Here is a 19,007-nt window from a genome sequence, read left to right on the forward strand (position 1 = left end):
GGAAAAAAGGAAAAAAGGAAAAAAGGAAAAAAGGAAAAAAGGAAAAAAGGAAAAAAGGAAAAAAGGAAAAAAGGAAAAAAGGAAAAAAGGAAAAAAGGAAAAAAGGAAAAAAGGAAAAAAGGAAAAAAGGAAAAAAGGAAAAAAGGAAAAAAGGAAAAAAGGAAAAAAGGAAAAAAGGAAAAAAGGAAAAAAGGAAAAAAAAGGAAAAGGAAAAAAGGAAAAAAAAGGAAAAGGAAAAAAGGAATAAAAGGAAAAAAAGGAAAACAAGATGAAACTGGCGCCTTTTCAAAGGAAGTAATATATTAAGTAGCGCTACAAATTGGCAAAAAGCAGGCAATGGCAATGTCAATGCAGGATCTAATCAATGCTCTCTGTGCTATGAAACCTGACCCCTGAGGCAGCTGCTGTATCTGAGGCAGGGCAACACATGAATGCATGGTGAGCTAGAAAATAATTCAATTTTAGTGACATGCTATCACTCATTGTATCTGTTTCCTCTAAAACACCTTTAACCAACACTTGAGTCTCAGCCATCTTTTCTGGAAGCTTCCCTGTGAACAAGGATGCTCAGACTCTCCCTGTTTTTTTCTTCTGGGCCTCATCCTCTTTGCCTTTTACCTTTCCTACCTCCTTTTGCTACTGGCTGCCAACTCTCTGCAACACTTCTTGCTTCCAAAGCATCTGAAAAAGATTCATAATTGCTTTTCACATCTTGAATGTTTCTGCAGAAATATTTTTGGCCTCCCATGTAACGTTTTGGGCTTTGAATACTTGCACATTATGATACTTTTTTAAAAAACTTGTCTTATCTAAAAGTAGCTTTTGCTGCTGTCCTGAGTCCTCATTGCCTTTCCTTCATTTTCTATTTTAAATAGTATTATTTATTTTATTTACTTCCTTGAAATGGTTGGACTCTATGATTTCCCAGGTCTCTTCCAACCTAAATGATTCTATGACTCTGTGAAGTTTCCCAAGAACAAAATCCCAAAGTGCTCTTTTTAATTGCCTTTTAATCATATCTCCCTGTATGTGTAGTTCTCTTTGGAGATTAAACACTACCATAGTGAATTTGCCTTTTTCCCCCACCTCCTACAAAGCTTTGAACCAAAATTTCTGTGATCACTGTTTCAGATGTTTTCAACAGTAGCAGTTTTAGTCCCAAACTCATTCAGAACCAAGTTTTTCCTCTCCTGTGATCCCTGACTACACTTCAGTGAAGTTGTCTTCAGAAAATTCTGCCTCATCCTCTCTGAGCTTTTCCTACTTCATTGCAGAACCTCAGTCCATGCAGTATAATTATGCTGCCTGTTAAATTAACTCATTTATTTAATTGGATTCTGAGCCTTCTGCAAAGTAAAGCACAACCTCACATCTTCCCTGTATAACTTGTACAGCATCACCAGTTCCCAGAAGGAATTGCTGCCACCACTTCACGAAAAAAAAAGGAGGCCAAGAGTGAAGTGAAAGAGAAAAGTAAATCATTTCTAATGATTAATAGAAATAAATAAATAAAGCAGAACACTCCATCATAAATCTCCCTGTTCAGATTGCAGATATTATCAAGCTCAGTGACCAGGGGCAAAAACGGGTAATGAAAATGCATTTTTCACCAGTGCATAAAACGAAGAACAACGTGGGAATAACATGGGGAAAAGTAACTCTACTTTACATGCAAAATGGTTGGCTTGAAGATAGCAACTGATCCCAGAGCCCTCTGAAAAAATTAAGTTCTGCAGAGCTTTGTTCAGGAAAAAAAATGCAAAATACTGGCGTGTCACTATCTATTATACACCTACATTCTTAATGCCTCATGTCCTTGCACCTCCACAAAGGTCTGGCAGAACCAGAAGGTGGATCTGTAGAGTCTCCATGTCAGGTGACATGGAACACTTCCCATATGAAGAGAGTCTAAACGCAGCTCATTATTCAATTTTTAAATAAATCCCAGAGAAGAAATATGATTAAACCACACCCCACCCCTGGGAGTGTCCAAAGCCCGGTTGGATGAGAGAACCTTGGAGAAAGGCTTGGAGAAACGTGGGACAGTGGAAGGTGTCCCTGCCCATGGCAGGGGGTGGGACTGGGTGATTTTAAGGTCCCTTCCAACCCAAACCATTCCATATTCTGTGTGAAGACAGATGGCACAGAGTGGAACAGAACTCCTATGACACAAGAACTCAAATGCACCTCAAATTCTTCACCCATCAGATTTCAAACCATCCAACAGGCAACATTTGTCCCCTCAGATTGGTGGAACCAGTTGCAGCAGGATGTTTCAGAAGTGAAGGGAACACGAAGGAGGGAATCCATGAGACAATAATATTTCTGTCCTTAATTAAAAACCCAGGTCCAGTTGCTGCCCTGAGACTCAGGGAGTCCATGAGGTTCTTAGGGGCTGGATGGAATGTTCAGGGATCAATCAAACCACACATATCCTCTTGTTTCCAACCACCACCACAGAAAGAAGGACAGATTTCATTATTCACTTCCCCTGTGATCAGCATGTTTAGTATTTTCTGAGTTGCAGAAATCCTTGTACAACACAGGGCAGAATTTGGCATTCCAGAGATGTCACCAGACCATCCCACAACTCCGCTAAAATCCTACACTTGTTCTAACACATAAAAGCCAAGGAACTTCATCAAACTTTCTGTTTGCAGTTCACTTTCAAACTTTTTAGGCATCCACGTGTTTGTGTTTAGGTTTAGGAATCAAAGCTCCTGAAATACAGTCAATGGAGGCACTCCCAAAAATTCTTCAAAACATCTCAGACAGATATTCTCACCCATATTAAAGTTCCACAGAATTCAATTCATCCCAGTATTTGCTGATTTACAAATGTATAAGACAGCACTTCCCAACTTTAATTAAAACCTTCCTCACACATCTGTTAAAAGCAAAAATAAACTTAAAATAAAAACCCAAACAACCCCAAAAAGCAGCAATAATAAACTACATGCTCCACTTCCCAAAGCTGGATTTCATTCACAAATCTATCAGGTTTTATTCTCCACACAAGATGACTCACTGCGCGTTCACTCCCTTCAATCTTCAAACATTTTGTTAATATATGCAGGAAACAAAGCTACAATCTTCTGCTTACGAAAAGGGAGGTTTTTTCTATAAACCTAGAGCTTGCAAAGGTGCAAGAATTTGCCTTGAACAGAAAAGAATATTTAGTATACAGAATATTAGCAGAATATTTAAGTAACAGAAATATTCCTTCAGTGAGATTTATCCATTATTTATACATAACAACACAGAAATAATGAAATAACAGAGAAATAATGATAATAATGAGGAATTATTCTACATGAAAGAAAAATAATCAGGTAAATTTGGCCCAAAGCTAGAGGAAAATATCAGCCAAATATTGGTAGGGATTGCCTGAGATTACCATTTTCTTTACCTAAGAAATGAACAGAAAGGTACAAAGCCCCAAAAGCTCACTTTCAGTCTGAATTTTATGATGATACACTACTCTTGGTCAAAATGTAATGGAGAAGGCGAGAACGCTGAAAACAGTAAAAACCAGAATTTACTCTCACTCTTTCATCAGCCTGTTTTTATAGTATTTGACAGGAAGCCACCCTAGCAGCCCCTAAAGAGTAAGAACATCACAAATCTTAGTTTTATTGCCCTTTTCATAAAAAAGTTCTTCAAAAGCTCATGTTTCATCGGTCTTCTAACTCCAGATTTTCTGACTTTGATGGTAAGTTTTAAACAGACAGGTATTTTCAACTTCTTTTCTTGTTGTGCTTTCCACTTGCACATCGTAACACCTAGCCTCTCGCACAGAATTCCTTCTGCTCATTTTTATTTCTTAATGCAAGCCAGAAAAGTGCCTCCACTGCTTTTCCACTCCCCATTCTGTACGCGGCAGAAATCTCTATTTCCTTTGTTTGATTTGAAATCAAAGAGAGTTGTAAGAAACTAGACAGGTCCTCACAATAGCAGAGGAAACATACAGAGAGCTCTGTTTTTCTCAAACACAAGACCTATCATTTTACCTCATCTAGAGAAGAAATAAACTCTACAATTCCTTTAAATCAGGCCATAGGCTGCAGCCCATATTATCAATCATAGCCATTACTCAAATCCAAACAGCTCCAACATCCACAGGCCTTTTCTGTTTATAAAAGCATCAAGACAATTTTTCAAACTGAAATACTGTGTAACAGAAGCAGAAAACAGAACAAATTAAAAATAGCCAATTAAAATGAACAAAATATTTCTGTGAGTCTCACTATCCTCTGCTAACTGATGAGGTTGTGACTCTTCTTCCTCCCAGATCTTCAACAAACTAAACATTTACTACCAAGGACAGGGTTAATAAAAACCTGATGAAAAAGGGCTCTTTTTCTTTACCTCTGAATTCCCCCCAGTCTGAGACAGATGCCACACAAGTCTCGGTGAAAATAGAGACCTGTTGTGCTTTGGGCAAAACTCACTTTTTCCCTTAAAACCAGCTCAAACCATGTAATCATTTAAAGAAAAAAAAATTACCGAGGTGTTTCTGGTTTGTCACCTCCTGGATTTAAATGGAAGTAGAAATATGGGCTCTTTGATCATTACAGAATGTTTATGAAGCTGCACAGAAATAATTCACAGTGCTGGCCTGTGACAGCAAAGCTGTTGGCAAAGCAGCACGAAGGGTGACAGTGATTTAATTTCCAACACCTCAGCGAGCCCTGGGTGGGTGCTGGTGCTACAAAAGAGGAGAATTATCCTCGCAGAAGAGGCTCCTCCAAGCTCCCCCTAAACCAGGGCAGATTTGGGCAGAAGGGCTGCAAAACCCAGGAGCCAGGGATAAAATGTGACATTCTTTCTAGAGGACAGGGAGCTGTTGCTTAGAAACTGTTTACAGACAAATCCTGCTGGTGTACCTAAAAAAAAAATAAAATAAATTAGGTCATTCTTGGCCGTAGGTAGGAGAGATCTTTATTGATATAAACCCCTCCACGTCTCTCTTTACTGTCAATAATTAACAATGCTTTAGGAGGGCTGCTTGGATGCTCTTTTAACCAACAACTGCACATTCCCAGTGACAGAATCACCCATTTGGAACCAATCTGGTGGGTAAATTGACATCACAGCTCTCTCAGCAGGCTGAGCCCAGGCTCCAGGCACAGACTGGACCATCTCAGGGAGGGACTGGTATCAAAAGTGAGATCAAAAGGGGGTGAGGGAAAAGTGCAATTAATCTTCTTAGTTGTTGTTAGGAAAAAAAAAAGAAAAAAATTAAGGAAAAAAACATGAAAATATCACCAGGCCAAAGGAAAAAGAAAATGGTTCTACTTCTTAACCACCTGATGAAACCAAGTTTGCTAAAAATGAAAGGGGAAAGGCCACAACACCTCTTTGAGGCCATGAGAGGACAAAGTTTGCTTTGAAGAACAAAAGGTGAGGCTGGAATTGGATCACTTCATTAAGGGAAGCACTAAAAGGAGTTCCTAAGTATCTAAAACAAAGTTGCAAGCAAGCACTCATTGCTCACAGAGAAAACAAATTCGTTCAGAGCAGATGGGAAAGAAAAATTATATCAATCCAGAGCCAGTTTTCTCCTCCACATAAATAATCCATGCTTGAACAATTTTTCCTCATATAAATAACTACATTTATAAGAAGCCTCAAGTAAGAAGGCTCTTATATCATTATTCACTTAAAAACCACTCCAAAAATTCAGACAAATCACTGCTTTCTAAGTAAAAGAAAATAAAATGCACAGCTTGTGGTAATAAACAGCTCATTGTCATCATCCCAGAGAAAGGCATTTTTTCCTCTTCACTTAAAAACAAACGTAGCACAGGCTTGTTTTCTTATATTGAACAAATCTCATGAAATGAATACAAATATCAGAACATGGAACCTAATTGTGGAGAAGGGACAAATGTCACAGGGATAACCTCAAAAAACAAAGTTGGTAGTGTCACCATCATATTTTCTAAAAAATCCTCTTTGCCCAGAATGTTTCTCCTGGGAAGCTGAGAAGCCTCAGAGATGAATGAAAACAACACTATCTCATTTTTCTCTTCTGTTTTGCTGCTTTGGAATGTGGTTAGAGATTGTTTATCCAACAGGTGGTCGTTTCATTGGTTCCATGTGAATTGGTTTTACGTAATGAGCAATCACTGTCCAGCTGTGTCAGGACTCTGGAGAGGGTCACGAGCTTTCATTATCATTCTCTGTAACCTTCTGTCTGTATCCTTTCTGTATTCTTTAGTATAGTTTTAGCATAGCATAATTATAATATAATATAATATAATATAATATAATAGCCTTCTAAGAACATGAAATCAGATTCATCAATTCCTCCCTTCGTCCTGGGGACCCAGCAAATACCACATTGGTAGAACTTGTGTAGAACAAGCACCTCTGGTTGAAACTTCAGGGGCAGATCTCAAATTCATCAACAAAGCCCACGTTCTCTGTAGTGTCAGCAGCAGGTCACCACACCATCCTTTAGGCCAGAAAAACGAGAATCAGGAGAGCCTGTGTAATTTAATCAAAGTTATTTCATTCTGAGGACAGCCACGAGTCTATGTGGTGACACCCTGAGTGGCAAAGACTCCCTTAGGATGACTTTACAGGCGCAGTTAACATGTAAGACACAAGTTTGGGGTTTCAAGGGTTATCACGACCTTAAATGGGTTCAAAGTCTGGGAAAATTGTTTAACTCCTTCATTCAATGCATGGCTTCCCACCCAGGGAAGGGGATAAGATCCCACTCCCCTATGCTAGAAACACAAAAACAGCCAGGAAAAGAGGAGTCTTAACAACCACATCTATTATTATTTGCAAATTCATCCAGAAATACACTTTGCATTAAAGCAATGCTAATTATTTAAAAAATTAAAGATAACATGGCCCATTTCCCAAAGGCTCCCAAAGCCACACGGGAGACTTGTAAAGCATAGAGGAGAGGCCAACCTGATTTTTATTCATGTGTTGTTGAGCTTATCTACATGGGAAACAGAATTATGCTCTATTTAGCCCTCTGTCAGGTTGTTCAGGTTTTAAAATAACTGTTAATGAAATCACAAGCCTTCAACACAAACAGCAGCAACAAAAATAGCACCAGGACAGAAAACATTGGACTGCAGCAACTCTGAGCCAGAGCGGAGCAAAAAAGCATCTCCCTACATTTCAAACTGGCTTGAAATAAAACACAAGGAATAATAGATTGCATTTTACTGACGCCTCACAATGATTCACATTTTGTAGCAACCTCCACAGAAATGCAGCTCTTAAAAATTAAATTTTTCCCCTGGCTTAAGAACCTAACTTAGCAAAAAGTAATTCAATATGGGAAGTGCTCATTACTTTGACACATAAGATATCTGGGAATCACCTAAAGCACAATAATTTATCATAATAAAAAACTAGCATTTCATATTTTTTAGCTTTTTCACAATATTGTGCAGAACTCAGTTTTAACACATTCTTGGCTTTAATAATATTACTGACACGTAATTTGCTCTCCATTATTTAGAAATATATAAACATACACTTTCTTTGGTCTAAAGTTTAGACTGAATTTTAGTAATGACTCTCAACAAAATTCTTTCTTTAAAATAATAAAATCACAGGATCACACAGTGGTTTGGGTTGGAAGGAGCCTTTAAAGATCATTTAGTTCCAAACCTCCTGCCATGGGCAGGGACACCTTTCAGTAAAAGTGAGTTTTTGCTTGGCATTTTCACTAGAGGACCTGGATAAATAACATTAAAAACCCAACACCTTCTTTAATGGTGATTAAACATGTGCAAGGACTGTAAGCGGGGTATGGTATCACTGCTGGGACAGAAGAAATCCAAGTGATCACACACCTCCACCAAATCCACCTGTTTTATTTAGTGGGATCCAAAAATGAAGACACAACAGTTTCTCCCCAGACACCAAAACTTCCTTGGAGAAACAAATAATGAATCTTTTCTAACATACTAACTGTGCTCACTGCCCTTGACAGATCTTGCATTTTCTTGTGATGTTTTCCACAGAACTCTGTGTTTAGAAACATGCCCAGAGTTAATTCAGATTAATCCCACAGAATATAAGATACACATGTCTGTAATACCCAGAATTTAAGACATTTGAAATTCTATTTTCACTTTGCCAAAATGCTGGTTCTCTCATGAAATGTCAGCATTATTTCATGTACCCTGCCACACTAAACACTGGCCCTGAGTTGTGGTTCCTCCCAGGGCATCTTCCCATCCATGTGAGCACCTTTGGGGATAAATACAGTGAAATTTATCAAGTACTCAGTGCTTTGGTATGGCTGAGGTTATTTCTAGCACTGAGTTACAACCCAGAATATTGTACAGAATCAGAGCTGCATGGGCCCCATGCCCTAAGTGAAGAGCAAAGCTGAACACTGCCAGCTCTCTCTGTCATATTTAGGGAACTCAATCCACCTGTAATGTTTTCTTCTACTGGCCCAACATGACAACAGAAGCTTCTCACTTCAGAGGAAAAGCAGGCTTTGGATTCAACAACAACACAAAAAATAACTCATTAAAATGAAAGGTTGAGCAGTATGTATTGTGTATTTGGAGCAGCTCAGAAATCAGATGCAAAGAAGAGCTGATGTACCAGACATTTATTGCTAATTTTTTTTAATGTTAAAATGGGAAAAAAAAACCTCCTGCTCACATAAATCATTTGCTTTCTAAGGCATGTAAAAGACACAATCAGTGCTCACGACTGCTCTACAAGGTAACACAGAAAAACATTTGAGTTTTCCAGAGACAGAAGCAATTTGTGCATCACTGTAATAGCACACAGGACTGGCTCCAGCTCCACTTAAAAGACAGAGAAACAATCCACAGCCAAAGGCAGAACCAGCTCCAGAAGTGTTGGGTAAGAGCTTTGCAACACTGATGAAAATTCTGTAATTAATTTCAGAGGATCAAGGATTTAATCTTGCATAATCTGAATACCCAAACTAGTCCCTTAAACAAGACAGCCAGAAACCATCTGCAACGCTGGAAGAGGCTCCTGGTAAAATAAATCTTTCTACACAGTCCTTGTTAAGTGTTCCTCATGTTTTGCACATTTCTTGAAATTGGAGAAATGGATTTCAGATTCAAAGCACTGAATTTCCTGCAAAAAGGAGGATTAAGTGAAGACCACAGTTTAGATTCAATATGGGTGCTTTAGTTTTATTTTAATACATAAAGGAGCTTTACCTGCTCAGACACAGGACTCTATTTTTTTTGTGTTTACATATTTTTCTCTTAATAAAAGGACCTATAAGTACCTGAAGCTGTTAAAAGTCCTGCTGTGATGTACCTGTCCCACAGCAGCTGTGCTTTGCTGTATTTCCCATACCTGAGCATTGCAGCTGACTTCCATTCCAATTTCCAATTAAAGCAAGGTGGAAATTATTAAAACCACTTTTTTTTAAAGAGTGATTTCAAAAGTCTTTCCTCATTTACATGATCTTGCTTTCACCTTGATGAAAAACAACTTATTAATGAAAAACAGCAACGAAAAAGAAACATCCAAACCAGCCCAGCCAAGGAGTGGGTGTAGAAGGTCACTCAAAATATTTGGACACAATCAATCTGTGCAATTCTCAGCAGTAATTTCAAGCACACCTGAAGTGTTTAAACTCCAGTGTTTTATTTTATAGAATCACAGAATATCCTGAGCTGGATCTCATTCCCCAGTCTGTGCACACATCCAGGATTTGCCCTTAATACACTTCTATGTATTCCTGGGCAATGGGGTTTTCCTTAAAGGTTCCTTTTGTGTAATCAAACATTGATTTCCCTGATCCACCCATGTCCTAACCATTCCACAGCCCATCTCACTCTGTTTCAAGAAATATTTAATTACTGTGGATTGTCTGCCAAGGGTTGACCAGGAAAAGCTTTAAACATCACAAATCCTGCAGCACCCCAAGGGTGGCACAAAACTTTTTTCTGGATATTGTGGCAACAGAACAGACCTCACATCACCTTTAATGTGTTTATGGCGCAGAGAGAGCAAAATAAAGAGATTCCCATTTTTACACCATTATGGAAAACTGATTTTAAAAATACCCATCTCTAATGTTTCCTCTTCCTCCTGACTGATCTTTTTATGAAAAACCAGCCAAGAAGCTGTTCTTGGGCTAAGTAATTTTTTGTTTCTTTTGGCTGACTGTCAACCACCCAGCAAAAATAAACTCATTAAGCTGACAAGAGACCTGAACACACTCATGTTGTCAGTGCATCTCAGCATCACTCTTGTGAACTCAAAAGCAATAAAAAAATTAAAATAAAGTTAAGCTGACTCCACCCTTAGGATGCAACCAAGTTTGCAATGATCTGTCAGTCCAAAGTCAGTGTCTGGCAGCATCTGAGCTAAAGGGGATGTGCAGCTTCAGCACATGTCAAGCCAAAACAGTTCTAAAACTAGCAGCAAAAAAAGGAGAACGTGGAGTGTGGAGCCTCCAAAAAAGCATCTCTGCCACAATTAGAGCTCTCAACCTAATTGTGTTTGCAAGCCTACTATTTTTGCACCCAATCCACACTGCTCTCCCTGTGTTCAATCTGTCCAGCTAGCTGGGATTTTTCCTTTGCTGCCGCCACATTTGTGGTTTGCTGAGCAGATCCCCAGCTTAAGGCTCACACAGAGCCTTGTAATCACTGAGGTTTCTACTTAAAGGCAAAAGGGAAAAAAAAAAGTTACCATGGCTACTACAGTCACTCAGCTTTCTCAACTCCTTCAAGACATTAATTCTGAAGGCTTTTTGGCTATGTTTGCACAAAATGTATGCTTCCACACTACTCTGCCATGAAAATTAGGTTGTGCTGCAGCGTTTGAGATCACCTGGGACCATTCAATACCTTTGGCTGGAGTTCCAAGAAGACTCCACAAGAAGCAAGGTGATAGTTTCACTGATCACATTAAGGAAATTATAATTAAATATATTAAATATAATCTAAAACAATAATGAAATGTTGTTTCTTACCCAGCCAAGTGAAGGTAAATATCTGAACAGAGAAATTCTCTAGTTCTTAGGCTGAATTTGTAAACAAAATTGGTACTAATACAGAATTAGAACAAAATAAACCATAAAGTATTCGCAGAAAATGCTTTGGAAATGCACTTAGATTATTCAGAAGATAAGGAAAACATACAGAGAATTATAAATGTGTGTAAGATTTGATATTGGTCCACATCCAAACCCTGCATGAGTAGAAGACAATCCTGCCCAGGACTTGTGTCCCCACTGCTCTTTAGCACCTCAAAAGCACCTGAGCACTTCCTCTACACTCACCTGCATCCCCTGGGCTCAGGCCTGAATGCAAAGATTGGAATTTGAACGTGAAAGAAAAGAAGAAAACAACTTTGTTCAAGGATGCAAAAGTGTGTGAGAGCATCAAGGGATTCAGTTTGCTGCCTTAGCCACACACAGAATTCTCCCTGAGCCACACAAGGAAAATGAAATCACAGGATAGGAATAGCTCTCCTCTTTCCTTTTCCTCACCTTCCTGTTCTTGCTGGGCATCAGATGTGACCCAGAAACAACACTTAGCAAGGCCAAGAGTCCAAAACACGCTGAATAAAATTCAGCTTGGACTTTAGGGGGAGCATGGGCCACCCATGTAAGGCAAGGAAGAGCTCAGCAAACTCTGCAGCCTCCCAGCAGCGCTCCTGCTGAGCAGGACATTTGTCAGAGCATTTCTATCCTGATTCTCTCCCTGCTCCACCTCATCCTCCTTCATTCACAGGCTTCCTGAGGATTTCTTGTTCTTAGAAGTATTTCTGGGAGCATCCAAGCACTGGGAATGGAGATGACGGAGATAATAGAGACGTTTAAAATTAGACCAAGCAGCTGTAATTCGGAATTTGCATTTCTGACTTGATTATAGTAAGCACTGAAGACTATCTGCACAAGAATTAGGAAGGAGTTCATGTGCTGCAGTAAAAATATATGAATCTCTTTCACTTTGACCCCATTAAGCGGAAAAAAAATGTAACAAATGACAAATTTAGGAAGTTGTTTCTTCGCTATTCTACAACTTCATTTTAAAGAGTAACCTGTGGATTTTAATTGCAAGAATTAAAGTAACCAGCTTTCCTATCTTTTACAATATTTTTCCTTATATTTTACTATTCTCCTGATTACCCTGGATTTTCCTCCTTTCATATTTTAGTAATTATCCATTTTATACCTTTCCTTATGAATCTCTAGTCTCTTATCTGAACAGTCAACATTTGAAACCATAGGATAACAATTTATGAGGCACTTTGATAAATTTTCTATCAAAACCAAACACAGATGAGACAATTTTACTTAAATATTCTGTCACAATAAAAAATTTTAGAATCAATCTTGTTCTATTTTTGTAAAAAATGAAATAACCATTTTCATAGTATGATTTTTTACAGAGATGCAGAAGAAAAAAATAGCATTTGGGTTCCATAGTCAAAGTTTCTCCACAAATATCATGAAGAATTAACCATGAGTAACTTATCACGGCTGGTAATTTTATATCTGGAAGAAAGACTGATAATAACATTCAAGAAAGTTAGTATTTAATGACAGAGGACATCACACCTATTTTCTGTTGATTCATGTTCATTCATTTACTTAAAAATATTAATTTACAGAACTCTCTGAATTAGTTTAAAGTTACAGAACAGTCTTGAAGAAGAAATTTCACTATCCCAAGAAGCATACAACTAAATGTTTTTCTAGAAGTAGCAAAGGAGAAAAAAATACCTAATTACATAAAAACAAGTGCCTCACACTATCTGTTTGCAAATAGTTCTCATGTTTCCTTTTGAAAGAGTTTATTCATTTTTCTTAGTGTGGATCCTCTGGGAAGGACACAACTATTGCCACTGACATGATGGCACTACAAAAGAACTAGAACCAGTGCTGACCAACATTTTACAACATTTTTAAGTGCTTTACTCCACAGTCTAACTTGAAAGTTCAGTCTCTAGGAAGAAGTTTCTTTTGATGTTTGAAAAGACATAGAGAAATGATAAAAGTGGTTTTGTCAGCTCTGCACAGGATGGACAGAGCTTCTGTGTTTGAAACATAAGGAATATTTCCAACTGGTCCTTTCCTTACAAGAACAACGGAGAGAACTGAGAGATTCAGCTGCTCCTGCTGTGCTGAATGGGCTTTAATGGAGAAATGCCATAAAAATGAAATGTGCAAGAGTGAGTGGGTTTTGTTAGTAAATAACAGTGTATTAAAAATTAAGCTTGATTAGTTGTAGAAAGGGGCAAAGTGAATAATCCATTTAGAAGCTTTAAGTAACTTAAAAGCTTAAGCCTCGTTTACAGAAGTCACCTGGGCCACTGGGAGCCTCCCCTGATCAAAACCACTTCCACTTTTTATATTCAGAATTGTAGTTCCACTTACACTCAAATTGCCTTCCATTTGAATATTCTTGTCTGCATTAAGCATATTGTAACATATGCTTGTTGTTTTTTTTAATACAAAGCTTCAAAGAAAAGGACAAGTCCACAGGAGAAAGAAATGTCACATAATAATGACTCTAACACCAGTAAAAATAACAGAGCGGAGTATCTACAAAAATATCTTTAAAATACTCTGAACACAGAAATTCTTTGGTATAACTACAAAATCTACTGCTTTTCTTACCTCTCAAATGCAACCCCTGTGAGATGTTCATAATGTTACAGGATTCAGCTTCCCTTAACTGAGCAATTCTCACTACTTAAGAAGCCTGAAAACTTGGGCAGTCTCTGAACGCTGAAAATGTCTCTCCACTGTTCTCTGTAGCAGAATACTAATGCAGGGGGTGATGTGGCTGAAAAGCACAGCTAGACAAAAAATATTCCAAAGGAGGAAAAAAAAAAAGAAAAAAAAAAAAAAAGCCTGGCTATCAGAAAATGCTGATTCAGCAGAGTTAAAGTACTTCAAGGAAAGGTGTGCTTTGTCCACACAACCAAAGAAAAACCTAGAGAAAAGCTTTCCTCCTGCCCCTTACAAAGTCAAAATGCTTTGTCTGATGACAGCACAAGACATCTGAAACAATAAAATGTGTATGGGGGAGGGGGTGGGGGGGGAAGGGAGAGTCCTGCTAGGGGAAAGATTGTTCATTTTGCTGGCAATTTTAAAATTCACCTGTTTGTTTCATGCCAAAACAAAAATTTATTCAAAACACAAGGAACACAAAAATCCTACCTTCCAACCAACTGTACTGGTAACTGATGGTCACAGCAGTTTATTTCCCCAGAGCAGTTGATCTGTTGTTGTATAAATATGACTTCAACCTATCCTAGCGTTTGGAAACATTCAGGAAAGCCTTCCTGTAACCAACCACTGCTTGGAACCAGATATCACTGCTCACTCCATGTGTGATGCTGAGGAAACCATGAGAAAACCGAGATGTAGAGCTCTTATCCAGAAACCTGAGACAAAATTCATTTACAGCTGCAGAGTGCTGAGCCTGCCCAACCAAAGACTTGATACAACAGAGTTATCACTCCGGGATATATTTAGATGTACCATGGATTCCTGTAAGACAGTAAGAAGCTACAATGCAATAACTTAAAATCAGAATAGAAACATGGAATGGTTTGGGTTGGAAGGGACTTTAAAGACCATTTTTTTCCATTTCCCCACCATGTTCAGGACACCTTCCACTATCCCAGGTTGCTCCAAGCCCTGTCCAAACTGGCCTTGGGCACTTCCAGGGATCCAGGGGCAGCCACAGTTTCTCTGGGCAGCCTGTGCCAAGGCCTCATCATCCTCACAGGGATGAATTTCTCTGTATTTCTAACCTAAATTTCCCCTCTTTCAGCTTGAACCCATCACTCCTTGTCCTGTCACTGCAGTTCCTGAAGAAGAATCCCACTCTGGATTTCCTGCAGCCCCTTCAGATACTGGGAGGTGCTGTGAGCTCTCCACACAACCTTCTCCTCTCCAGACTGAACAATCCCAGCTTTCCCAACCTGTCTCCATGGGGAAGATGCTCTGGTCCCCTTAGCAACTTCTTGGCTTTCCTCTGGACTTGCTCCAACAATTCCATGTGCTTCCTATATTGAGGGCACCAGAACTTACAGTGGTGTTAACAGTGCTTAACAGAACTTAGAGTGGCTGAGGTATCAACCACTTTTTTAATATAAAAAAAAACTGGTTTCTGGTCTTTGTTGTCACTTCAACCTATTTTTTTACAGCAGTCTTAAAAAAATCCTGTCTTTTTTCCTTCCCAGCCCTGCTCAGGGCAGGCTGGGCTCAGCAGCACTTTGCTCCCAGTCAGGTTCAGGTGCTGTGGATCCAGCTGGAGGATCTCACCCAGCAGTACTGGAGCTCCTGAGAGGAATGAGAGCCTCAGCTGCCCCTGCTGCCTTGGAAAGCTGTGCCTTGGCAATGTTTTCACAGCACTTTATCCCAACAAATGTAACAAATGCAGTGTTTACACAAGATCAACAAGTTTATCTTAGTCAGGAGTAGCTCTCACCCTCCTGCGAAATACAACTTTCTTTTTGTAACTTCCATCTTCCCATTCTGGTCTTTTTCACCTCTCCTTCTTGCATCTCACCTAAAGCAGCCCTAAGGGAGCAATTCCTACAGGCCTGAGCCACAAAACCTCCCATCAAGTTATGTCCTAAGCATGCCACTCCAACGACGAACAGGTTAGTGCTGCTGCTCTTCATTTCTGCACATTGCCCTTCTTATTTCCAACTGCGTATTTATTTACTTCTGTTTCCCTGTGAGTGAGAAGCTGTGGCTGCCCCTGGATCCCTGGAAGTATCCAAGGCAGGTTGGACATTGGTTCTTGGAGCAGCTGGGATAGTGAAGGTCCATGCCCATGGCAGGGGAGTGGGACTGGATGAGCTTTAAGGTCCCTTGCAACCCAAACCATTCTGTGATTTTATGATTATTTCTGTATAGCTGCCCTTCATCTTCCCATGACCATTTGATATTACATCTAAATTCAAAGTATTCCTTTGCTTTATACACCTATGAACAAACTGTGGAGCAAGTGGATAAAGTGTTCAGCTTTCTTCAGCCAAGACTTAGAATATGCTGTATTAAAAGCAAAGCCTACTCACCTAAAATGTAACAAAACGTCTTTCTGTTGTTCTAGACAGGAAAAAAAAATAATCTCATGCTGGTGTGTTCAGACAGCATGTAATGCCTGCAAGGCATTGTCATAACTACTACAATTTGGCCACAAAACAGATTTCAATAAATACTGTGGTTATAATTCATATGTAACAAGAAGAAAAGTGTTAAGGGATAAAAAAATCATACTTTTTGAAACAGTAGGTGTAAAAAACTAATAGGTGAGGATGAAGACATTTCTTGGCAGCAGGGAAAAAAAAAAGCAGGGGGGAACTGCAGGAACAAAAGAAATCTCAGCTGTCACACAGGTGTGGTGCTAAACAGGGACTCTGAGCTACACCAATAGTGCAAAAGGGCAGATACATTCAAGAAGTAATTCTGCAAGTGCAAAGAAGTTGATGATTCCCTGGTACCTCATGAGAATATTAATTACTTTTCCATCTCAGTGTAAATACCATGTTAAAACAGCGTTACTTTGCAGTAAATATTTTTGGTCAGCAGGACCAAAGATCACCATGGAGAAGCACTCCCAGAAGTGCCCAAGGAGTTCTCTGTCCTACCAGCATGGATTTTTAGGAATTCTGAAAATCCTGGGGTAATTCCAGCAGTCTGAATGAACACTTAGGTTACAAATATGCTGTGGTTGCAACCACAGGAAGGTTAGAACAATGGCAGTTCTGAACAAAACAATAATTTAAGAGAAATTATAGGGGACTCCAGTGATACCTCAGAGCTCTGTAAATAGGAAGTAAAATAATGAAAGCTGACTTACTAAAATGATTGTGATTTAATTCCTTGATATGACTGATACTTCCAATTGGCAGAAATATCTGTGTGCCTGCATAAACTTCTCTGCCATTAGTGCAGTGTTCTGTGAGAGCCTGACAACCAAACAGAACCAATTAAACTGGGGAAGAACTGGTTAAGTGACATCTCAAAAAGAAAAAAGAGCAGCTTTTGAGAAGAACTCATCACAACATAACTCAGATTATCATGCAGCTCCCCAAAGGGGAGCCACTACCACAAAACACCTTTTCAATTATTTGTAAGTCTACACCATAAATCATGACATAATTTGCACAAGTATAAATTGATAGAGTGCTACATAACTGAGATAAATCAGTTCCAAAAAGCCATCAGGAGTGTTGGGTATAATCAATCAATGCCAGAAACAAAATGTTATTTTAAAAAAGCCACGTACAAAGTTGTAAAGCTGCAATCAGCAAAACACATGCCAGTCTAGGGAATGATGAACTCTTGTGGAAAGAAACAGTCCTGCAAAGGGTTTGCCACGGTGAGAGTACCCAGAGAAAAGGAGATCAAAATGCAGGGCTGCAAACGAAGGTTTAGTATGTAAATGTGATGCAGAAGCAGGAGAGTAACACCAGAGAGGTAATATTTAAACACACAAAACACTCCTGAGACAAAGCTCTGGTGTGCTGCATCCAGCTCACGTTTTCATGAAAACGCTGAAAAAGTGGATTTGGAAAAAACAATCCCCAGAAACTGAGTTGTGAGGAAAATGCATGCAGTGAGAAATTTAAAGAATTTCAGCTCACTTGGTTTTTCAAGTAGAAAAGAGAGGGAATACTGGGTTACAGCAGATAAATACTTCCATGGTAAGAAAATACTTTGAGTTCTTTAGCACAGTGGAGAAAGGCACATCATTAACCAGTGACTAGAAGCTGAAGCCAAATAACTTAATAAACAGCAGATCCTCTACCTCTCACTGTCTTCCAATCAAAATTCCAATTTTTCTGGAAAACATGTTTCAGCCAAATGCACGCTATTGCATTCAAGAGTAAGTGGGTGAAATCCAACTGACTGCAACAGTCAGGGATCAGAGCAGGAGATCTAATTGCTTCCTTTGGCTTTCAAGCCTCAGTCTACAAATATTCCTGGTTTTCAGTGCTTCAAAGGCATTTCAGTAGTACCATGCATGCTCAACATTAATATTAAAAGAGCTCTCAGCAAATCTGCATGAATTACAGTTGTATTTCCATGTAAGGGCTCGAGTGACACTGGAGCTTTCCTGTTGAGGCTTCTGTCACCAGCAGAGCCCATTAATGGAATTACAGCGCCCTTGTACCCATATGAGGTGGTATTTCTGTAAACAAGCATTTACTCAATTGAGTGCAGAACTTCACCCTTCATGTCAGTACTTTTTCTCCTCTAGAAAGAATCCCGTTTGACCTGGAGTATGAAAAGGCTGATACAATGCATTCTATCAATCACAGGCACTACAGGTAAGAAAGGAAAACCAGCAGCATTGTAATAGCCACAAAGCCAGGAAAATCTGGTGTTCACATCAGCAGCATCCTTTGAGCCTGCCCCTGTTTATGCTCCTCATCCACCTGGCACTCCAAAACACACCAGCACTCACAGCAGTCTTGACAAATCCAACATTTTTCAGGAATACATGGCAAGGTAATGTACAACATGGACGTTAAATATCCAGGCTCACAGAGTTGTGCTGTAGCATCAGCTGCTGTGCTATCTGTCAATTTCGAAAACAACGGGGGAGTTGAAACGTTTCTATCCTGGTGAAGAATGAGCTAACTTCAAATTCAGCAAGCGGAAGTTTGAAAAGGCTGGAATTGTCCGAAGCACGCCTGCAACCAAATCAATGCTCCACAGGAGAGAGACACAACCACCAAGTGACAGAGAAAAAAGAACCTTAGAAGAACCCAGGCATCACACACAGCCAGCGAGACACCAGGGAGGGCACTCACCCCTCCAACCTCCAGAGAAGGGAGTGCCTGCCACCTCACACTACACCTTGCTGTAAATACGTGTAAAAGTTTCTTTCCCGAAGCCCTGGAGCTCGGATGTCCCGCCGAGCATCCCCAACGCCACCTCCCAGATGGGCACGGCAGCCAGGCAAGCCTGGCACTCCCCATCACCACCACGGCCGAGCGAAACTTCTCCCACCCCAAGGAGCAGCACAAGGAGACAC

The 19,007-nt window shown here is 39.5% G+C and overlaps 1 protein-coding gene across 2 annotated transcripts in view; it reads right to left on the reverse strand.

Moving 5' to 3' along the window:
- Nucleotides 1-19,007, reverse strand: part of CTNNA2 (catenin alpha 2) — a 477,001-nt gene that overhangs the window by 457,138 nt on the left and 856 nt on the right. The gene's annotated exons all lie outside the window — the stretch shown is intronic.

This window comes from Geospiza fortis, unplaced genomic scaffold, assembly GCF_000277835.1.
Source record: "Geospiza fortis unplaced genomic scaffold, GeoFor_1.0 scaffold180, whole genome shotgun sequence".
In the NCBI taxonomy this organism is placed as follows: domain Eukaryota; kingdom Metazoa; phylum Chordata; class Aves; order Passeriformes; family Thraupidae; genus Geospiza; species Geospiza fortis.